General features: G+C 48.9%; 1 long non-coding RNA gene across 3 annotated transcripts in view; it reads right to left on the bottom strand.

Moving 5' to 3' along the window:
• Positions 1-19,599, bottom strand: part of LOC140429348 (uncharacterized) — a 75,897-nt gene extending 56,298 nt beyond the window's left edge. The window contains exons 1-2 of one of the 3 annotated variants that reach the window (XR_011949050.1): positions 19,520-19,599; positions 6,002-6,089 (exon numbers count right to left, since the gene is read on the bottom strand). This is a non-coding gene — a long non-coding RNA (uncharacterized lncRNA). Of the gene's footprint in view, positions 1-6,001; positions 6,090-14,136; positions 14,249-14,416; positions 14,495-19,519 lie in introns of those variants that run through there. The other 2 variants (XR_011949049.1, XR_011949048.1) reach the window with 2 other exon arrangements.
• Between the last annotated feature and the right edge of the window lie 4,229 nt (positions 19,600-23,828).

Genomic DNA, 23,828 nt, shown 5'->3' on the forward strand with positions numbered 1-23,828 from the left:
CCCCATCCCACACACCCATAACTTGACCCATTCCTCCGTCCACATGGAGGGTGGCCACACCCCCACCTTGCATCACATGCCCGCATCCAGACTGGACACCATGGCCGGGTGTCCTGGCCAATGAGGCCACCAGCTACCCACCTCCTGGGCTGCATGCGTCTGACTGTCTAATGCTGTCATTTTCTGTCCCCCCCGCCCCACACCACACCCACCAGGAGAAGGCCGCTCATAACTGCCGAGAGCAGGAGGAAACTGGAGGGCGACCACCGGACATGCGTCTCTTCACCATGGCAGAGCAGATGGTCCTGGGCATGGTCGGCAGAAAGTGGACCATGTAAGGTGGAAAGTAAGTCATCGGGGTGGAGGTCCGTCATGGGCAAGGAGATCCTGCTGGGAGCGGCTCCCCACCCCCTCAACACCAACGCCATGCCAATCCCACCCTCATCCCCAAACCACCCACATACCACCCTCACTGTCACCCCACCCCCATACCACTCATTCCCCCCCTCCACACCGCCACCCCCACCATCGTCCCCACTCCATCCGCACCCCCATTCCCTCGGCCCGTGGTCTCCTCATTGGTCTTGTCTTGTATCTTGCAGGGCTTGCTGGAGATGGGGTGCACAGCAAGATGACTGCCTTGCAGGCCGCAGCAATGGCAGTCATACCTGAACATCGCCCCAGTTCTGTGGGGGGTCACCTCGACCTCCCGGACCATTCCATCATCACCTCCCATCCGGCTCTAGAAGCTCCCCCCCACCCCAGCCAGCCCGGCTAGTGTCCGGCCCAACAGGCCACAATCGCGCCTCTCCATGTACTAACTCCTCTCTCTCCCTCATCAGTCCCGGCACCAGTTTCACGATTTTGTTAAAGCACAAGTGAACCGCACCATCTGGAATTCAGCCCATTGGAGGCGGAGAATCGTGGAGGCCCCAGAGAGTACCAGGTCAGGCCCCCTAATGATATGCAAATAGTGTTTACTGTATGTGCGTTCTGGATCACATTGACGCCGCTGCCGGACAAGGTGGAGAATTGCGATGTGGCATCAAATCAGCATCCGCCACGTTTCGGCGCCGGAACCTATTCTCCGATTTCGGTGTCAGCCAATGGAGAATTCTGCCCAAAGTGTTTAAACAGCATACAGAGCTAGGATGTCTTGACTCATGTGTGTCTGAACCAGACAAGCAAGCTATAAACATTCACCTAGCAATTGGAAATGAAGGTCCACACAGGCTGAACATTTCAGGATTAACAGAAGAGTTAAAGGATCCACTAAAGCTATGGACTGCATGCTCAGAATCAGGTTAAACATCCTTATTCACCGATTAGAGTTCATGTAATTTCGACAACAGCCTGCAGAATCTATAGACCTCAATATCAGCCGATGCAGAGAAAAGAGTATATGCTGTGATTTTTCAAACAGAACTAGAAGTCAGAATTGTTGAGTTGGTGATCATATTTACTCCCACGAAAATATCTGCTGGACAAGCCCAAAAGACCAAAGGATCAAAGAATTAATCAAGGATGGAGGCAAGTACAAAACAGTACTCGCAGGTGAACAAAGCTTACAGTTCTTAAATATAACTCCTATTGTTGACACACTGAGTAGAACACCCAAGCCTAGCATGACATGTGGAAGGTGTGGACTTCTGCATGCCCCAAGGACATGTCCAGTTTGGGGGTTTACCACAGGCCTCCCAACAGCCAGCGGGAGATAGAGGAGCAGATAGGTAGACAGATTTTGGAAAAGAGTAAAAACAACAGGGTTGTGGTGATGGGAGACTTCAACTTCCCCAATATTGACTGGGACTCACTTAGTGCCAGGGGCTTAGGCGGGGCGGAGTTTGTAAGGAGCATCCAGGAGGGCTTCTTAAAACAATATGTGGACAGTCCAACTAGGGAAGGGGCGGTACTGGACCTGGTATTGGGGAATGAGCCCGGCCAGGTGGTAGATGTTTCAGTAGGGGAGCATTTCGGGAACAGTGACCACAATTCAGTAAGTTTTAAAGTGCTGGTGGACAAGGATAAGAGTGGTCCTAGGAAGAATGTGCTAAATTGGGGGAAGGCTAATTATAACAATATTAGGTGGGAACTGAAGAACATAGATTGGGGGCGGATGTTTGAGGGCAAATCGACATCTGACATGTGGGAGGCTTTCAAGTGTCAGTTGAAAGGAATTCAGGACTGGCATGTTCCTGTCAGGAAGAAGGATAAATACGGTAATTTTCAGGAACCTTGGGGAACGAGAGATATTGTAGGCCTCGTCAAAAAGAAAAAGGAGGCATTTGTCAGGGCTAAAAGGCTGGGAACAGACGAAGCCTGTGTGGAATATAAGGAAAGTAGGAAGTAACTTAAGCAAGGAGTCAGGAGGGCAAGAAGGGGTCACGAAAAGTCATTGGCAAATAGTGTTCAGGAAAATCCCAAGGCTTTTTACACGTACATAAAACGCAAGAGGGTAGCCAGGGAAAGGGTTGGCCCACTGAAGGATAGGCAAGGGTATCTATGTGTGGAGCCAGAGGAAATGGGCGAGGTACTAAATGAATACTTTGCATCAGTATTCACCAAAGAGAAGAAATTGGTAGATGTTGAGTCTGGAGAAGGGCGTGTAGATAGCCTGGGTCACATTGAGATCCAAAAAGACAAGGTGTTGGGTGTCTTAAAAAATATTAAGGTAGATAAGTCCCCAGGGCCTGATGGGATCTACCCCAGAATATTGAAGGAGGCTGGAGAGGAAATTGCTGAGGCCTTGAGAGAAATCTTTGGATCCTCACTGTCTTCAGGGGATGTTCCGGAGGACTGGAGAATAGCCAATGTTGTTCCTCTGTTTAAGAAGGGTAGCAAGGATAATCCAGGGAACTACAGGCCGGTGAGCCTTACTTCAGTGGTAGGAAAATTACTGGAAAGAATTCTTCGAGACAGGATCTACTCCCATTTGGAAGCAAATGGACGTATTAGTGAGAGGCAGCATGGTTTTGTGAAGGGGAGGTCGTGTCTCACTAACTTGATAGAGTTTTTCGAGGATGTCACTAAGATGATTGATGCAGGTAGGGCAGTGAATGTTGTCTATATGGACTTCAGTAAGGCCTTTGACAAGGTCCCTCATGGTAGACTAGTACAAAAGGTGAAGTCACACGGGATCAGGGGTGAGCTGGCAAGGTGGATACAGAACTGGCTGGGTCATAGAAGACAGAGAGTAGCAATGGAAGGATGCTTTTCTAATTGGAGGGCTGTGACCAGTGGTGTTTCACAGGGATCAGTGCTGGGACTTTTGCTGTTTGTAGTATATATAAATGATTTGGAGGAAAATGTAACTGGTCTGATTAGTAAGTTTGCAGACGACACAAAGGTTGGTGGAATTGCGGATCGCGATGAGGACTGTCAGAGGATACAGCAGGATTTAGATTGTTTGGAGACTTGGGCGGAGAGATGGCAGATGGAGTTTAATCCGGACAAATGTGAGGTAATGCATTTTGGAAGGTCTAATGCAGGTAGGGAATATACAGTGAATGGTAGAACCCTCAAGAGTATTGAAAGTCAAAGAGATCTAGGAGTACAGGTCCACAGGTCACTGAAAGGGGCAACACAGGTGGAGAAGGTAGTCAAGAAGGCATACGACATGCTTGCCTTCATTGGCCGGGGCATTGAGTATAAGAATTGGCAAGTCATGTTGCAGCTGTATAGAACCTTAGTTAGGCCACACTTGGAGTATAGTGTTCAATTCTGGTCGCCACACTACCAGAAGGATGTGGAGGCTTTAGGGAGGGTGCAGAAGAGATTTACCAGAATGTTGCCTGGTATGGAGGGCATTAGCTATGAGGAGTGGTTGAATAAACTCGGTTTGTTCTCACTGGAACGAAGGAGGTTGAGGGGCGACCTGATAGAGGTCTACAAAATTATGAGGGGCATAGACAGAGTGGATAGTCAGAGGCTTTTCCCCGGGGTAGAGGGGTCAATTACTAGGGGGCATAGGTTTAAGGTGAGAGGGGCAAGGTTTAGAGTAGATGTACGAGGCAAGTTTTTTACACAGAGTGTAGTGGGTGCCTGGAACTCGCTACCGGAGGAGGTGGTGGAAGCAGGGACGATAGTGACATTTAAGGGGCATCTTGACAAATACATGAATAGGATGGGAATAGAGGGATACGGACCCAGGAAGTGTAGAAGATTGTAGTTTAGTCGGGCAGCATGGTCGGCACGGGCTTGGAGGGCCGAGGGGCCTCTTCCTGTGCTGTACATTTCTTTGTTCTTTGTTTGTTCTTTGTAAATGGTGGCATACATAAAACTCCCATGATAATAGTGCTGGAAATATTTATTCAACATGAGAGGCTGAATTAGAAAAGGAAAAGGGCAGCACGGTAGCACAGTGGTTAGTACTGTGGCTTCACAGCGCCAGGGTCCCAGGATCGATTCCCTGCTGGGTCACTGTCTGTGTGGAGTCTGCATGTTCTCACTGTGTCTGTGTGGGTTTCCTCCGGGTGCTCCAGTTTCCTCCCACATGTCCCGAAAGACATGTTTGTTAGGTAATTTTGACATTCTGAATTCTTCCTCAGTGAACCCGAACAGGTGCCGGAATGTGGTGACTAGGGGCTTTTCACAGTAACGTCAGTGCAGTGTTAATGTAAGCCTACTTGTGACAATAAAGATTCTTATTATTAAATTGCAAAAATAGGGACGAATGTGGATTTGAGATTACAACGGGATCAGCCATGATCTTATTGGCTCGAGGGGCCGAGTGGCCTACTCCTGCTCCTAATTTGTATGTTCATATATTTGTGTCTTGTCAAATATAATTGCATTAAAATTTGAAAGGATCAATCGAGTTTTCATTTTCCATCGTCATTCTACCCATTTTATTCCAGACCTGGAGAAGGCTGACAATTATGATCCTGGCTCTGCAGCTGGGATGGTGTCCTTAGGATTTTCGGTGCCATTGTCTTAAGTGTACGTCAGGAATAAAATTAGATTTGCACAGTTATGTAGATTATGTAGACAACCTGACCCGGGAGCTACTTGTATGTTTAAGTGCATACACTTAAACATGCAACCACCAGGAAAAATGGTGGCAGAGGACTCAGTAGAAGAGTGCAAATTGGAACAGCACCCAGTACAAATCCACCATTCTGGGTGCCAGAGAAACCTGTGGGCAGATTACACATTCTCCCCGGATTTGAAATCCATTAGCTATTCTTCCCCTCACAAGCCATGCTATTTTGCCTACTTCAATCCTTCCAGGAGAGGATATCAGGCTTGTGTCTCACAATACAACCTTAACTCCAACCAAATGACTCAAGACAAGAGGTCAGTGACAACAGAGTTAATACAAGTATCATTACCTCATTCAAATTTAGGCCGTACTCTTTTTTAGGAGGCTTCCTCGCGGTGCCGAAGAGTGCCTTCATTTTGTCTACCTTGGTGCCTTATCTCAGGGCACAGTGTTGTGAGCAGGTGGTTGCAAGTTTAGAGCAACAGCCTCTTGAGGCTGAAGTGGTCTTCTCATGACAGTTAAATCTGCTGAGAACCAACATCTCTTCTGTTGTTTCGTACACAGCCTGATCCTGTTCCTTATGTGGTGTTTGGGGAAAGGGGTTTGGTTGAAGAACTGGCATGAGAGAAAACAGCATTAAATTGAAAGGCTGCAGCCATGCTACAACTGCCTGGCCCAGCCGCAGGTTGGCCACTGATCCACGTAGCGCAGCTTTACTGGGTTGTCACCAAATCCTGAAAACCTGAAAAGTGTCATCCTGAAATTCTGCATGGGTTCTTCTAATCTTCCACCATAGATTTCAGTGTAAACAACTAAAAATGGTCATTTACATCCTGCACCTGGGATTTCTGCCTGACTGCCACCTGTAGCAATCCCATGTAGCATCAGAGAAATATCTTGGAATGGAGGAAGCTTGCTTCAGGATTTAAAAGCCTCCAGCAACTTAATGTGACGACAGCATATTCAATGGATCAGTATCCACCTGCTTTACATCAGCTTGTTGAACAACAGTGAACTCACCCCATGAATTCTAGTGGAGTCAGCAGCATACTTCACCATCCAGCGAATGTCCCACAGGCATTCTAACTCCCCAGGAATTTCAGGACATCTGTTGATAAAGGACATGCAAATTTAATGCAAAAAATATGATACAAGACGTGGGGATCTCCAATTTAATAGATTCCCTCAATATGGAATTATAAATGACATTTTGGTCTAAAGTTGGGTTTAGTTGCCAGGCAACATGTGCCAGAGTTGACTGGGGCAGATGTTGGTCCTAATCCAAGAATTAACAAATGTCAAAGCTGCAAACAGTTATACATCATGAGAGCAGCAGGAGGTAGATATTTATGAAGAAAGCACAAAATGCCACTCTTCTTATTTCACAACAGCATGAGGAGGGGATAATGTTTTGGGCAGGATTAAAATATATTAACATTTCCTGGAGAGTTTCAGTGTTGTGCTGCTTCTTCCCAAATTATACAGGCCTGAGGAAAGATTTGGCCCAAGGAGACTGGGCACAAATAATTGAGGGTAGGGTGGTTGAGGAACAATGGCAGATGTTCAGGGAGATATTAACTACCTCTCAATTATTGTATACTTCTGAGAAAAAGAGGAATTGTAAAAGGGAGTAAAATGTTCCATGACTAAAAAAAGAAGTCAAAGAGGACATAAAGGCAAAAACTAGGGTATACCATACTGCAAAAGCTAGTGGTAAGCTAGAGGATTGGGAGAACGTTAAGGTTCAGCAAAAGGCTTCATAAAATAAGACCATAAGACGTAGAAGCAGAATTAGGCCACTAGGCCCACTGAGTCTGCTCTGCCATTCAATCATGACTGATATTTTTCCTGCCTTCTCCCCATAACCCCTGATTCCCTTATCAATAAACTCAAAAGTGCTAAGTTGAACTACAAAAGGAAACTACGAAAGGAAGCTAGGGGAAAACGTAAACACTGACACCAAAAGTTTCTATAAGTATATAACGAGGAAGAGAATAGCTAATGTAAATGTTGGTCCTTTAGAACACGGTACTGGTGAGGAAATAATGAGGAACACAGAGATGGCAGAGGCACTGAACCAATATGTTGCCTCTGTTTTCATGGTAGAGGAGAATAAAAACTTTCTAAATACTGCAACATCGGACGTGTGGGAGATATTTCAAGCGACAATTGATTAGGATTCAGGAAAGTCACGTTCCTGAGAGAACGAAGGATAAATATGGGAAGTTTACAGAGCCTTGGATTACGAGGGATATTGTGAACCTTATCAAAAAGAAAAAAGAGACTTTTGTATGGTCTAGAAGGGTGGGGACAGTCGAAACCCTTGAGGAGCATAAAGAAAGTAGGAAGGTACTGAAGTGTGAAATTGAGAGGCTAGGAGGGGGATGAAAAGTCCTTGGCAAGTCGGATTAAGGGGAATCCTAAAGTGCTTTATTCATGTGTAAAAAGCAAGAGGGTGGCCAGGGAAAGGATTGGACCACTTAAGGACAGTGGGGGGAATCTATGTGTTGAGCCAGAGCAAATGGGCGAGGTACTAAATGAGTACTTTGCATCAGTGTTCACCAAAGAAAAGGACTTTGTGGAAGATGTTTTTTGGGTAAGGTGTGTGGACAGCCTGGGGCATGTTAACATCGAAAAGGAGGAGGTATTGGGTCTTTTAAAAGATATTAAGGTAGATACGTCTCCTGGGCCAGATGGGATTTACTCCAGAATACTGAGGGAAGCATGGGAAAAAATTGCTGGGGCCTTGATTGACATCTTTGTATCCTCATTGGATACAGGTGACTGGAGAATAGCTCATATGGTACCGCTGTGTAAGAAAGGTAGCAGGGATCACCCTGGAAACTATAGGTCGGTGAGCCTCATGCCAATAGTAGGTAAATTATTGGAGAGAATTCTCAGGGACAGGATTTATACCCGTTTGGGAACAGATGGACTCATAAGCGATAGACAGCATGGTTTTGAGAAGGTCTTGCCTCACTAACTTGATCAAGTTTTTTGAGGAGGTGACAAAGATGATTCATGGGGGTAGGATGGTGGATATTGTTTACATGGACTTCAGTAAAGACTTGACAAGGTGCTTCATGGCATACTGGTACAAAAGGTGAAGTCACACGGGATCAGAGATGAGGTGGTAAGATGGACACAGAACTGGCTAGGTAACAAAAGGCAAAGGGTAGCAATAGAAGGGTGTTTTTCTGAATGGAAGGTTGTGATTAGTGGTGTTCCACAGGGATCAGTGCTGGGGCCTCTGTTGTTTGTAGTGTACATAAACGATTTGGAGGAAAATGTAGCTGGTCTGATTAGTAAGTTCACGGATCACACCGAGGTTGGTGGAGTGGCAAATAGTGTTGAGGATTGTGAGAAGATACAGCAGGATACAGATACATTGAAGACTTGGGCAGGGAAATGGCTAATGGAATTTGATCCGGACAAATGTGAGGTAATGCATTTTGGTAGATCTAACATAGAAGGGAAATATACCGTAAATAGCAAAACTCTTCGGAATATAGAAAGTCAGAGAGATCTGGGCGTGCAGGTCCACTGATCCTTGACGGTGGCAACACAAGTGGATAAGGTGGCCAAGAAAGCATACGCAATGCTTGCCTTCATTGGACGGGGCATCAAGTATAAAAACTGGCAAGTCATGCTACAGTTGTATAGAACCTTATGGCACTTGGAATATTGTGCACAATTCTAGTTGCCACATTACCAGAAGGATGTGGAGGCTTTGGAGAGGGTGCAGAGGACGTTTACCAGGATGTTGCCTGGTCTGGAGAGTGTTAGCTCTGTGGAGAGGCTGAATAGACTTGGACTGTTTTCATTAGAAAGACGGAGGTTGAGGTGCAAACTGATAGAGGTCTACAAGATTGTAAGGGGCATGGATAGAGTGGATGGGCAGGCACCTTTTCCCAGGGTGGAGGGGTCAGTCACCAGGGGGCATAGGTTTAAGGTCTGTGGGGCAAGGTTTAGAGGAGATGTGCGAGGCAGGTATTTTATGCAGAGGTTGGTGAGTGCCTGGAACTCTTTGCCAGGGGAGGTTGTGGAAACAGATACATTAACAGCATTCAAAAGGCATCTTGACAAACACATGGATAGGATGGGTATAGAGGGATACGGCACAAAGAAGTGCTGAGGGTTTTGGCAAAGGTTGGTATCATTCTGGTACAGGCTTGATGGGCCGAAGGGCCTGTTCCTCTGCTGTATTGTTCTTTGTTCTTGACATTAATAGTGGAATGGGGACAGGAACTAAATAAAATTACAACAGGTGAAACAATTACTGGCATGTCTGGGAAATTGGTTGAGTCGCAGGTGACAGAATGAAGGGATAAAGGGTAGGTACTCAAATTGGCGGGATGTGACTAGTGGTGTCCCACAGGGGTCAGCATTAGGGCGTCAATTGTTCACTCGAATAAATAGTAATTATTCATTAATGATTTGAATAATGGCATTGAATGTCACATATCCAAATTTACTGATGACACAAAATTGGGTGGCATTGTAGACAGTTGGTGGGATTCGCCGGACCCCCAGCCGCGTGTTTTATGACAGCGCGACATTTGCTGGCAGCAGGATTCTATCTTCCCTCCATTTGTCAATGGGATTTCCCATTGTAATTACCCCACACCGCTGCGAAACCCCCATGCGGAGGTGCACTGCTAGCGGAAAAAGTGAATCGCAACGACCGGAGAATTCCGGCCAGTGTAAATGTCAGCATAAAATTACAACGGGATATTGATAGACTAGGTGAACGGGCAAAACTGGCAGATGGATTTCAATGTAAGCAAATGTGAAGTTATCCATTTTGGATCAAAAAATGATAGATCCTGGTACTTTCTAGACGGTATGAAGCTAAATTCAGTAGATAGAACATAGAACATAGAACAATACAGCGCAGTACAGGCCCTTCGGCCCACGATGTTGCACCGAAACAAAAGCCATCTAACCTACACTATACCATTATCATCCATATGTTTATCCAATAAACTTTTAAATGCCCTCAATGTTGGCGAGTTCACTACTGTAGCAGGTAGGGCATTCCACGGCCTCACTACTCTTTGCGTAAAGAACCTACCTCTGATCTCTGTCCTATATCTATTACCCCTCAGTTTAAAGTTATGTCCCCTCGTGCCAGCCATTTCCATCCGCGGGAGAAGGCTCTCACTGTCCACCCTATCCAACCCCCTAATCATTTTGTATGCCTCTATTAAGTTTCCTCTTAACCTTCTTCTCTCCAACGAAAACAACCTCAAGTCCATCAGCCTTTCCTCATAAGATTTTCCCTCCATACCAGGCAACATCCTGGTAAATCTCCTCTGCACCCGCTCCAAAGCCTCCACGTCCTTCCTATAATGCGGTGACCAGAACTGTACGCAATACTCCAAATGCGGCCGTACCAGAGTTCTGTACAGCTGCAACATGACCTCCTGACTCCGGAACTCAATCCCTCTACCAATAAAGGCCAACACTCCATAGGCCTTCTTCGCAACCCTATCATCCTGGGTGGCAACTTTCAGGGATCTATGTACATGGACACCTAGATCCCTCTGCTCATCCACACTTTCAAGAACTTTTCCATTAGCCAAATATTCCACATTCCTGTTATTCCTTCCAAAGTGAATCACCTCACACTTCTCTACATTAAACTCCATTTGCCACCTCTCAGCCCAGCTCTGCAGCTTATCTATATCCCTCTGTAACCTGCTACTTCCTTCCACACTATCGACAACACCACCGACTTTAGTATCGTCTGCAAATTTACTCACCCACCCTTCTGCGCCTTCCTCTAGGTCATTGATAAAAATGAAAAACAGCAACGGCCCCAGAACAGATCCTTGTGGTACTCCACTTGTGACTGAACTCCATTCTGAACATTTCCCATCAACCACCACCCTCTGTCTTCTTTCAGCTAGCCAATTTCTGATCCACATCTCTAAATCACCCTCAATCCCCAGCCTCCGTATTTTCTGCAATAGCCTACCGTGGGGAACCTTATCAAACGCTTTGCTGAAATCCATATACACCACATCAACTGCTCTACCCTCGTCTACCTGTTCAGTCACCTTCTCAAAGAACTCGATAAGGTTTGTGAGGCATAACCTACCCTTCACAAAGCCATGCTGACTATCCCTGATCATATTATTCCGATCTAGATGATTATAAATCTTGTCTCTTATAATCCCCTCCAAGACTTTACCCACTACAGACGTGAGGCTCACCGGTCTATAGTTGCCGGGGTTGTCTCTGCTCCCCTTTTTGAACAAAGGGACCACATTTGCTATCCTCCAGTCCTCTGGCACTATTCCTGTAGCCAATGATGACATAAAAATCAAAGCCAATGGTCCAGCAATCTCTTCCCTGGCCTCCCAGAGAATCCTAGGATAAATCCCATCAGGTCCCGGGGACTTATCTATTTTCAGCCTGTCCAGAATTGCCAACACCTCTTCCCTACGTACCTCAATGCCATCTAATCTATTTACCTGGAGCTCAGCATTCTCCTCCACAACATTATCTTTTTCCTGAGTGAATACTGACGAAAAATATTCATTTAGTATCTCGCCTATCTCTTCAGACTCTACACACAACTTCCCATCCCTGTCCTTGACTGGTCCTACTCTTTCCCTAGTCATTCGCTTATTCCTGACATACCTATAGAAAGCTTTTGGGTTTTCCTTGATCCTTCCTGCCAAATACTTCTCATGTCCCCTCCTTGCTCGTCTTAGCTCTCTCTTTAGATCCTTCCTCGCTACCTTGTAACTATCCATCGCCCCAACTGAAACTTCACACCTCATCTTCACATAGGCCTCCTTCTTCCTCTTAACAAGCGATTCCACTTCTTTGGTAAACCACGGTTCCCTCGCTCGGCACCTTCCTCCCTGCCTGACCGGTACATACTTATCAAGAACACGCAGTAGCTGATCCTTGAACAAGCTCCACTTATCCAGTGTGTCCAACACTTGCAGCCTACTTCTCCACCTTATCCCCCCAAGTCACGTCTAATGGCATCATAATTGCCCTTCCCCCAGCTATAACTCTTGCCCTGCAGTGTATACTTATCCCTTTCCATCCTTAACGTAAACGTCACCGAATTGTGGTCACTGTCCCCAAAGTGCTCACCTACCTCCAAATCCAACACCTGGCCTGGTTCATTACCCAAAACCAAATCCAATGTGGCCTCGCCTCTTGTTGGCCTGTCAACAAACTGTGTCAGGAAACCCTCCTGCACACACTGTACAAAAAACGACCCATCTAATGTACTCGAACTATATCTTTTCCAGTCAATAGTTGGAAAGTTAAAGTCTCCCATAATAACTACCCTGTTACTTTCGCACTTATCCAGGATCATCCTCGCCATCCTTTCCTCTACATCCCTAGAACTATTTGGAGGCCTATAGAAGACTCCCAACAGTGTGACCTCTCCTTTCATGTTTCTAACCTCAGCCCATACTACCTCGGAAGATGAGTCGCCATCTAGCATCCTCTCCGCCACCGTAATACTGCTCTTGACTAGCAGCGCCACACCTCCCCCTCTTTTGCCTCCTTCTCTGAGCTTACTAAAACACCTAAACCCCGGAACCTGCAACATCCATTCCTGTCCCTGCTCTATCCATGTCTCCGAAATGGCCACAACATCGAAGTCCCAGGTACCAACCCATGCTGCCAGTTCCCCTACCTTATTTCGTATACTCCTGGCATTGAAGTAGACACACTTCAAACCACCTACCTGAACACTGGCCCCCTCCTGCGATGTCAAATCTGAGCTCCTGACCTCTATACTCTCATTCTCCCTTACCCTAAAACTACAATCCAGGTTCCCATGTCCCTGCTGCATTAGTTTAAACCCCCCCAAAGAGCACTAACAAATCTCCCCCCCCAGGATATTTGTGCCCCGCAGGTTCAGATGTAGACCATCCTGTCTGTAGAGGTCCCACCTTCCCCAGAAAGAGCCCCAGTTATCCAGAAATCTGAATCCCTCCCGCCTGCACCATCCCTGTAGCCACGTGTTTAATTGCTCTCTCTCCCTATTCCTCATCTCACTATCACGTGGCACCGTCAACAACCCAGAGATAACAACTCTGTTTGTTCTAGTTCTGAGCTTCCATCCTAGCTCCCTGAAAGCCTGCCTGACATCCTTATCCCCTTTCCTACCTATGTCGTTAGTGCCAATGTGGACCACGACTTGGGGCTGCTCCCCCTCCCCCTTAAGGACCCGTAAAACACGATCCGAGACATCACGTACCCTTGCACCTGGGAGGCAACATACCAAACGTGAGTCTCTCACGCTCCCACAAAATCTCCTATCTGTGCCCCTGACTATCGAGTCCCCAATTACTAATGCTCTGCTCCTCTCCCCCCTTCCCTTCTGAGCAACAGGGACAGACTCCGTGCCAGAGGCCCGTACCCCATGGCTTACCCCTGGTAAGTCGTTCCCCCCACAAGTATCCAAAGCGGTATACTTGTTTCTCAGGGGAACGACCGCAGTGGATCCCTGCACTGACTGTTTTTTCCCAGTCCCTCTTACAGTTACCCATCGATCTCCAATTTTTGGTGTAACTAATTCCCTGAAGCTGCTATCTATGACCCCCTCTGCCTCCCGAATGATCCGAAGTTCTTCCAACTCCAGCTCCAGTTCCAGTTCCCTAACTCGGTCTTGGAGGAGCTGGAGATGGCAGCACTTCCTGCAGGTAAAATCAGCAGGGACACTAACGGCATCCCTCACCTCAAACATCCTGCAGGAGGAACATTGCACACCCTTCCCTGCAATCCCTCTAACTTTCTACCAAGATCTGGCTAACAACTAAATTAAATTTTTTATATAAAAAAAAATATTAATAACAATAATAAAATATGGTACTTACCTCACACCAATGGGTTTTATTATTAGGTTAGAGGAGGAGGGCGGGTGGGAGACACTACACGTGTAGTGTCTCGGGTTTCCTCTCCACCAGAATGTATTGGTGAGGGTCTTCCCAGAAGTCCGTGGGTCGACTTCCTGTTCCCACCTTAAACACTAAAATTAAAAAAAAAATTTAAAGGAGAGACTTACCTCCCAGAAATCACTTCCGCACTGCCCCCGCTGAAATGGACTAGCCTGCTCCGCTCCTGCTGAAATCGACTTGGCCTGCAAGGTAAATAAGTTGTTAATCAGTACTTACCTCACCCAGACAGCGACCTTTTAAACGGTCCCCTCTGCCTCGCACCTCCCGCGCTGTTTCTAAGGTCCCAGCTCTCACTCCCGAACTAAACAGCTGACCTGCAAGGTAAGTAAGTTAATCAGTACTTACCTCACCCCAGGCAGCGACCTTTTAAACGGTCCCCTCTGCCTCGCAGCTCCCGCGCATTTTCAAATTCCCGCGCTGTTTCTAAGGTCCCAGCTCTCACTCCCGAACTAAACAGCTGACCTGCAAGGTAAGTAAGTTGTTAATCAGTACTTACCTCACCCAGGCTGCGACCTTTTAAACGGTCCCCTCTGCCTCGCAGCTCCCGCGCTTTTTCAAATTCCCGCGCTGTTTCTAAGGTCCGAGCTCTCACTCCCGAACTAAACAGCTGACCTGCAAGGTAAGTAAGTTAATCAGTACTTACCTCACCCAGACAGCGACCTTTTAAACGGTCCCCTCTGCCTCGCAGCTCCCGCGCTGTTTCTAAGGTCCCAGCTCTCACTCCCGAACTAAACAGCTGACCTGCAAGGTAAGTAAGTTAATCAGTACTTACCTCACCCCAGGCAGCGACCTTTTAAACGGTCCCCTCTGCCTCGCAGCTCCCGCGCTTTTTCAAATTCCCGCACTGTTTCTAAGGTCCCAGCTCTCACTCCCGAACTAAACAGCTGACCTGCAAGGTAAGTAAGTTAATCAGTACCTACCTCACCCAGGCAGCGACCTTTTAAACGGTCCCCTCTGCCTCGCAGCTCCCGCGCTTTTTCAAATTCCCGCGCTGTTTCTAAGGTCCCAGCTCTCACTCCCGAACTAAACAGCTGACCTGCAAGGTAAGTAAGTTAATCAGTACTTACCTCACCCCAGGCAGCGACCTTTTAAACGGTCCCCTCTGCCTCGCAGCTCCCGCGCTGTTTCTAAGGTCCCAGCTCTCACTCCCGAACTAAACAGCTGACCTGCAAGGTAAGTAAGTTAATCAGTACTTACCTCACCCCAGGCAGCGACCTTTTAAACGGTCCCCTCTGCCTCGCAGCTCCCGCGCTGTTTCTAAGGTCCCAGCTCTCACTCCCGAACTAAACAGCTGACCTGCAAGGTAAGTAAGTTAATCAGTACTTACCTCACCCCAGGCAGCGACCTTTTAAACGGTCCCCTCTGCCTCGCAGCTCCCGCGCTGTTTCTAAGGTCCCAGCTCTCACTCCCGAACTAAACAGCTGACCTGCAAGGTAAGTAAGTTAATCAGTACTTACCTCACCCCAGGCAGCGACCTTTTAAACGGTCCCCTCTGCCTCGCAGCTCCCGCGCTGTTTCTAAGGTCCCAGCTCTCACTCCCGAACTAAACAGCTGACCTGCAAGGTAAGTAAGTTAATCAGTACTTACCTCACCCAGACAGCGAACTTTTAAACGGTCCCCTCTGCCTCGCAGCTCCCGCGCTGTTTCTAAGGTCCCAGCTCTCACTCCCGAACTAAACAGCTGACCTGCAAGGTAAGTAAGTCAATCAGTACTTACCTCACCCCAGGCAGCGACCTTTTAAACGGTCCCCTCTGCTTCGCAGCTCCCGCGCTTTTTCAAATTCCCGCACTGTTTCCAAGGTTCCAGCTCTCACTCCCGAACTAAACAGCTGACCTGCAAGGTAAGTAAGTTGTTAATCAGTACTTACCTCACCCAGACAGCGACCTTTTAAACGGTCCCCTCAGCCTCGCCGCTCCCGCGCTGTTTCTAAGGTCCCAGCTCTCACTCCCGAACTAAACAGCTGACCTGCAAGGTAAGTAAATTAATCAGTACTTACCTCACCCCAGGCAGCGACCTTTTAAACGGTCCCCTCTGCCTCGCAGCTCCCGCGCTTTTTCAAATTCCCGCACTGTTTCTAAGGTCCCAGCTCTCACTCCTGAACTAAACAGCTGACCTGCAAGGTAAGTAAGTTAATCAGTACCTACCTCACCCAGGCAGCGACCTTTTAAACGGTCCCCTCTGCCTCGCAGCTCCAGCGATTTTTCAGATTCCCGCGTTGTTTCTAAGGTCCCAGCTCTCACTCCCGAACTAAACAGCTGACCTGCAAGATAACTAAGTTAATCAGTACTTACCTCACCCAGACAGCGACCTTTTAACCGGTCCCCTCTGCCTCGCAGCTCCTGCGCTGTTTCTAAGGTCCCAGCTCTCACTCCCGAACTAAACAGCTGATCTCAAGGTAAGTAAGTTAATCAGTACTTACCTCACCCCAGGCAGCGACCTTTTAAACGGTCCCCTCTGCCTCGCAGCTCCCGCGCTGTTTCTAAGGTCCCAGCTCTCACTCCCGAACTAAACAGCTGACCTGCAAGGTAAGTAAGTTAATCAGTACTTACCTCACCCAGACAGCGACCTTTTAAACGGTCCCCTCTGCCTCGCAGCTCCCGCGCTGTTTCTAAGGTCCCAGCTCTCACTCCCGAACTAAACAGCTGACCTGCAAGGTAAGTAAGTTAATCAGTACTTACCTCACCCCAGGCAGCGACCTTTTAAACGGTCCCCTCTGCCTCGCAGCTCCCGCGCTTTTTCAAATTCCCGCGCTGTTTCTAAGGTCCCAGCTCTCACTCCCGAACTAAACAGCTGACCTGCAAGGTAAGTAAGTTGTTAATCAGTACTTACCTCACCCAGGCTGCGACCTTTTAAACGGTCCCCTCTGCCTCGCAGCACCCGCGCTTTTTCAAATTCCCGCGCTGTTTCTAAGGTCCGAGCTCTCACTCCCGAACTAAACAGCTGACCTGCAAGGTAAGTAAGTTAATCAGTACTTACCTCACCCCAGGCAGCGACCTTTTAAACGGTCCCCTCTGCCTCGCAGCTCCCGCGCTGTTTCTAAGGTCCCAGCTCTCACTCCTGAACTAAACAGATGACCTGCAAGGTAAGTAAGTTAATCAGTACTTACCTCACCCCAGGCAGCGACCTTTTAAACGGACCCCTCTGCCTCGCAGCTCCCGCGCTGTTTCTAAGGTCCCAGCTCTCACTCCCGAACTAAACAGCTGACCTGCAAGGTAAGTAAGTTAATCAGTACTTACCTCACCTAGACAGCGACCTTTTAAACGGTCCCATCTGCCTCGCAGCTCCCGCGCTGTTTCTAAGGTCCCAGCTCTCACTCCCGAACTAAACAGCTGACCTGCAAGGTAAGTAAGTCAATCAGTACTTACCTCACCCCAGGCAGCGACCTTTTAAACGGTCCCCTCTGCTTCGCAGCTCCCGCGCTTTTTCAAATTCCCGCACTGTTTCCAAGGTCCCAGCTCTCACTCCCGAACTAAACAGCTGACCTGCAAGGTAAGTAAGTTAATCAGTACTTACCTCACCCAGACAGCGACCTTTTAAACGGTCCCCTCTGCCTCGCAGCTCCCGCGCTGTTTCTAAGGTCCCAGCTCTCACTCCCGAACTAAACAGCTGACCTGCAAGGTAAGTAAATTAATCAGTACTTACCTCACCCCAGGCAGCGACCTTTTAAACGGTCCCCTCTGCCTCGCAGCTCCCGCGCTTTTTCAAATTCCCGCACTGTTTCTAAGGTCCCAGCTCTCACTCCCGAACTAAACAGCTGACCTGCAAGGCAAGTAAGTTAATCAGTACTTACCTCACCCAGGCAGCGACCTTTTAAACGGTCCTCTCTGCCTCGCAGCTTCCGCGTTGTTTCTAAGGTCCCAGCTCTCACTCCCGAACTAAACAGCTGACCTGCAAGGTAAGTAAGTTAATCAGTACTTACCTCACCCCAGGCAGCGACCTTTTAAATGGTCCCCTCTGCATCTCAGCTCCCGCGCTTTTTCAAATTCCCGCGCTGTTTCTAAGGTCCCAGCTCTCACTCCCGAACTAAACAGCTGACCTGCAAGGTAAGGTAGTTGTTAATCAGTACTTACCTCACCCAGGCTGCGACCTTTTAAACGGTCCCCTCTGCCTCGCAGCTCCCGCGCTTTTTCAAATTCCCGCGCTGTTTCTAAGGTCCCAGCTCTCACTCCCGAACTAAACAGCTGACCTGCAAGGTAAGTAAGTTAATCAGTACTTACCTCACCCAGGCAGCGACCTTTTAAACGGTCCCCTCTGCCTCGCAGCTCCCGCGCTGTTTCTAAGGTCCCAGGTCTCACTCCCGAACTAAGCAGCTGACCTGCAAGGTAAGTAAGTTAATCAGTACTTACCTCACCCCAGGCAGCGACCTTTTAAACGGTCCTCTCTGCCTCGCAGCTCCCGCGCTGTTTCTAAGGTCCCAGCTCTCACTCCCGAACTAAACAGCTGATCTGCAAGGTAAGTAAGTTAATCAGTACTTACCTCACCCCAGGCAGCGACCTTTTAAACGGTCCCCTCTGCTTCGCAGCTCCCGCGCTTTTTCAAATTCCCGCGCTGTTTCTAAGGTCCCAGCTCTCACTCCCGAACTAAACAGCTGACCTGCAAGGTAAGTAATTTAATCAGTACTTACCTCACCCAGACAGCGACCTTTTAAACGGTCCCCTCTGCCTCGCAGCTCCCGCGCTGTTTCTAAGGTCCCAGCTCTCACTCCCGAACTAAACAGCTGACCTGCAAGGTAAGTAAATTAATCAGTACTTACCTCACCCCAGGCAGCGACCTTTTAAACGGTCCCTTCTGCCTCGCAGCTCCCGCGCTTTTTCAAATTCCCGCACTGTTTCTAAGGTCCCAGGCCTCACTCCTGAACTAAACAGCTGACCTGCAAGGTAAGTAAGTTAATCAGTACCTACCTCACCCAGGCAGCGACCTTTTAAACGGTCCCCTCTGCCTCGCAGCTCCAGCGATTTTTCAAATTCCCGCGCTGTTTCTAAGCTCCAAGCTCTCACTCCCGAACTAAACAGCTGACCTGCAAGGTAAGTAAGTTAATCAGTACTTACCTCACCCAGGCGGCGACCTTTTAAACGGTCCCCTCTGCCTCGCAGCTCCCGCGCTGTTTCTAAAGTCCCAGCTCTCACTCCCGAACTAAACAGCTGACCTGCAAGGTAAGTAAGTTAATCAGTACCTACCTCACCCAGGCAGCGACCTTTTAAACGGTCCCCTCTGCGTCGCAGCTCCCGCGCTTTTTCAAATTCCCGCACTGTTTCCAAGGTCCCAGCTCTCACTCCCGAACTAAACAGCTGACCTGCAAGGTAAGTAAGTTAATCTGTACTTACCTCACCCAGACAGCGACCTTTTAAACGGTCCCCTCTGCCTCGCAGCTCCCGCGCTGTTTCTAAGGTCCCAGCTCTCACTCCCGAACTAAACAGCTGACCTGCAAGGTAAGTAAATTAATCAGTACTTACCTCACCCCAGGCAGCGACCTTTTAAACGGTCCCCTCTGCCTCGCAGCTCCCGCGCTTTCAAATTCCCGCACTGTTTCTAAGGTCCCAGCTCTCACTCCTGAACTAAACAGCTGACCTGCAAGGTAAGTAAGTTAATCAGTACCTACCTCACCCAGGCAGCGACCTTTTAAACGGTCCCCTCTGCCTCGCAGCTCCTGCGCTGTTTCTAAGGTCCCAGCTCTCACTCCCGAACTAAACAGCTGATCTGCAAGGTAAGTAAGTTAATCAGTCCTTACCTCACCCCAGGCAGCGACCTTTTAAACGGTCCCCTCTGCCTCGCAGCTCCCGCGCTGTTTCTAAAGTCCCAGCTCTCACTCCCGAACTAAACAGCTGACCTGCAAGGTAAGTAAGTTGTTAATCAGTACTTACCTCACCCAGGCAGCGACCTTTTAAACGGTCCCCTCTGCCTCGCAGCTCCCGCGCTTTTTTAAATTCCCGCACTGTTTCTAAGGTGCCAGCTCTCACTCCCGAACTAAACAGCTGACCTGCAAGGCAAGTAAGTTAATCAGTACTTACCTCACCCAGGCAGCGACCTTTTAAATGGTCCTCTCTGCCTCGCAGCTCCCGCGTTGTTTCTAAGGTCCCAGCTCTCACTCCCGAACTAAACAGCTGACCTGCAAGGTAAGTAAGTTAATCAGTACTTACCTCACCCCAGGCAGCGACCTTTTAAACGGTCCCCTCTGCATCGCAGCTCCCGCGCTTTTTCAAATTCCCACGCTGTTTCTAAGGTCCTTGCTCTCACTCCCGAACTAAACAGCTGACCTGCAAGGTAAGTAAGTTGTTAATCAGTACTTACCTCACCCAGGCTGCGACCTTTTAAACGGTCCCCTCTGCCTCGCAGCTCCCGCGCTTTTTCAAATTCCCGCGCTGTTTCTAAGGTCCCAGCTCTCACTCCCGAACTAAACAGCTGACCTGCAAGGTAAGTAAATTAATCAGTACTTACCTCACCCCAGGCAGCGACCTTTTAAACGGTCCCCTCTGCCTCGCAGCTCCCGCGCTTTTTCAAATTCCCGCACTGTTTCTAAGGTCCCAGCTCTCACTCCCGAACTAAACAGCTGACCTGCAAGGCAAGTAAGTTAATCAGTACTTACCTCACCCAGGCAGCGACCTTTTAAACGGTCCTCTCTGCCTCGCAGCTTCCGCGTTGTTTCTAAGGTCCCAGCTCTCACTCCCGAACTAAACAGCTGACCTGCAAGGTAAGTAAGTTAATCAGTACTTACCTCACCCCAGGCAGCGACCTTTTAAATGGTCCCCTCTGCATCTCAGCTCCCGCGCTTTTTCAAATTCCCGCGCTGTTTCTAAGGTCCCAGCTCTCACTCCCGAACTAAACAGCTGACCTGCAAGGTAAGGTAGTTGTTAATCAGTACTTACCTCACCCAGGCTGCGACCTTTTAAACGGTCCCCTCTGCCTCGCAGCTCCCGCGCTTTTTCAAATTCCCGCGCTGTTTCTAAGGTCCCAGCTCTCACTCCCGAACTAAACAGCTGACCTGCAAGGTAAGTAAGTTAATCAGTACTTACCTCACCCAGGCAGCGACCTTTTAAACGGTCCCCTCTGCCTCGCAGCTCCCGCGCTGTTTCTAAGGTCCCAGGTCTCACTCCCGAACTAAGCAGCTGACCTGCAAGGTAAGTAAGTTAATCAGTACTTACCTCACCCCAGGCAGCGACCTTTTAAACGGTCCTCTCTGCCTCGCAGCTCCCGCGCTGTTTCTAAGGTCCCAGCTCTCACTCCCGAACTAAACAGCTGATCTGCAAGGTAAGTAAGTTAATCAGTACTTACCTCACCCCAGGCAGCGACCTTTTAAACGGTCCCCTCTGCTTCGCAGCTCCCGCGCTTTTTCAAATTCCCGCGCTGTTTCTAAGGTCCCAGCTCTCACTCCCGAACTAAACAGCTGACCTGCAAGGTAAGTAATTTAATCAGTACTTACCTCACCCAGACAGCGACCTTTTAAACGGTCCCCTCTGCCTCGCAGCTCCCGCGCTGTTTCTAAGGTCCCAGCTCTCACTCCCGAACTAAACAGCTGACCTGCAAGGTAAGTAAATTAATCAGTACTTACCTCACCCCAGGCAGCGACCTTTTAAACGGTCCCTTCTGCCTCGCAGCTCCCGCGCTTTTTCAAATTCCCGCACTGTTTCTAAGGTCCCAGGCCTCACTCCTGAACTAAACAGCTGACCTGCAAGGTAAGTAAGTTAATCAGTACCTACCTCACCCAGGCAGCGACCTTTTAAACGGTCCCCTCTGCCTCGCAGCTCCAGCGATTTTTCAAATTCCCGCGCTGTTTCTAAGCTCCAAGCTCTCACTCCCGAACTAAACAGCTGACCTGCAAGGTAAGTAAGTTAATCAGTACTTACCTCACCCAGGCGGCGACCTTTTAAACGGTCCCCTCTGCCTCGCAGCTCCCGCGCTGTTTCTAAAGTCCCAGCTCTCACTCCCGAACTAAACAGCTGACCTGCAAGGTAAGTAAGTTAATCAGTACCTACCTCACCCAGGCAGCGACCTTTTAAACGGTCCCCTCTGCGTCGCAGCTCCCGCGCTTTTTCAAATTCCCGCACTGTTTCCAAGGTCCCAGCTCTCACTCCCGAACTAAACAGCTGACCTGCAAGGTAAGTAAGTTAATCTGTACTTACCTCACCCAGACAGCGACCTTTTAAACGGTCCCCTCTGCCTCGCAGCTCCCGCGCTGTTTCTAAGGTCCCAGCTCTCACTCCCGAACTAAACAGCTGACCTGCAAGGTAAGTAAATTAATCAGTACTTACCTCACCCCAGGCAGCGACCTTTTAAACGGTCCCCTCTGCCTCGCAGCTCCCGCGCTTTCAAATTCCCGCACTGTTTCTAAGGTCCCAGCTCTCACTCCTGAACTAAACAGCTGACCTGCAAGGTAAGTAAGTTAATCAGTACCTACCTCACCCAGGCAGCGACCTTTTAAACGGTCCCCTCTGCCTCGCAGCTCCTGCGCTGTTTCTAAGGTCCCAGCTCTCACTCCCGAACTAAACAGCTGATCTGCAAGGTAAGTAAGTTAATCAGTCCTTACCTCACCCCAGGCAGCGACCTTTTAAACGGTCCCCTCTGCCTCGCAGCTCCCGCGCTGTTTCTAAAGTCCCAGCTCTCACTCCCGAACTAAACAGCTGACCTGCAAGGTAAGTAAGTTGTTAATCAGTACTTACCTCACCCAGGCAGCGACCTTTTAAACGGTCCCCTCTGCCTCGCAGCTCCCGCGCTTTTTTAAATTCCCGCACTGTTTCTAAGGTGCCAGCTCTCACTCCCGAACTAAACAGCTGACCTGCAAGGCAAGTAAGTTAATCAGTACTTACCTCACCCAGGCAGCGACCTTTTAAATGGTCCTCTCTGCCTCGCAGCTCCCGCGTTGTTTCTAAGGTCCCAGCTCTCACTCCCGAACTAAACAGCTGACCTGCAAGGTAAGTAAGTTAATCAGTACTTACCTCACCCCAGGCAGCGACCTTTTAAACGGTCCCCTCTGCATCGCAGCTCCCGCGCTTTTTCAAATTCCCACGCTGTTTCTAAGGTCCTTGCTCTCACTCCCGAACTAAACAGCTGACCTGCAAGGTAAGTAAGTTGTTAATCAGTACTTACCTCACCCAGGCTGCGACCTTTTAAACGGTCCCCTCTGCCTCGCAGCTCCCGCGCTTTTTCAAATTCCCGCGCTGTTTCTAAGGTCCCAGCTCTCACTCCCGAACTAAACAGCTGACCTGCAAGGTAAGTAAGTTAATCAGTACTTACCTCACCCAGGCAGCGACCTTTTAAACGGTCCCCTCTGCCTCGCAGCTCCCGCGCTGTTTCTAAGGTCCCAGCTCTCACTCCCGAACTAAGCAGCTGACCTGCAAGGTAAGTAAGTTAATCAGTACTTACCTCACCCCAGGCAGCGACCTTTTAAACGGTCCCCTCTGCCTCGCAGCTCCCGCGCTGTTTCTAAGGTCCCAGGTCTCACTCCCGAACTAAACAGCTGATCTGCAAGGTAAGTAAGTTAATCAGTACTTACCTCACCCCAGGCAGCGACCTTTTAAACGGTCCCCTCTGCTTCGCAGCTCCCGCGCTTTTTCAAATTCCCGCGCTGTTTCTAAGGTCCCAGCTCTCACTCCCGAACTAAACAGCTGACCTGCAAGGTAAGTAAGTTAATCAGTACTTACCTCACCCAGACAGCGACCTTTTAAACGGTCCCCTCTGCCTCGCACCTCCCGCGCTGTTTCTAAGGTCCCAGCTCTCACTCCCGAACTAAACAGCTGACCTGCAAGGTAAGTAAATTAATCAGTACTTACCTCACCCCAAGCAGCGACCTTTTAAACGGTCCCCTCTGCCTCGCAGCTCCCGCGCTTTTTCAAATTCCCGCACTGTTTCTAAGGTCCCAGCTCTCACTCCTGAACTAAACAGCTGACCTGCAAGGTAAGTAAATTAATCAGTAC

This window comes from Scyliorhinus torazame, chromosome 9 (assembly GCF_047496885.1).
Source record: "Scyliorhinus torazame isolate Kashiwa2021f chromosome 9, sScyTor2.1, whole genome shotgun sequence".
Taxonomy (NCBI): domain Eukaryota; kingdom Metazoa; phylum Chordata; class Chondrichthyes; order Carcharhiniformes; family Scyliorhinidae; genus Scyliorhinus; species Scyliorhinus torazame.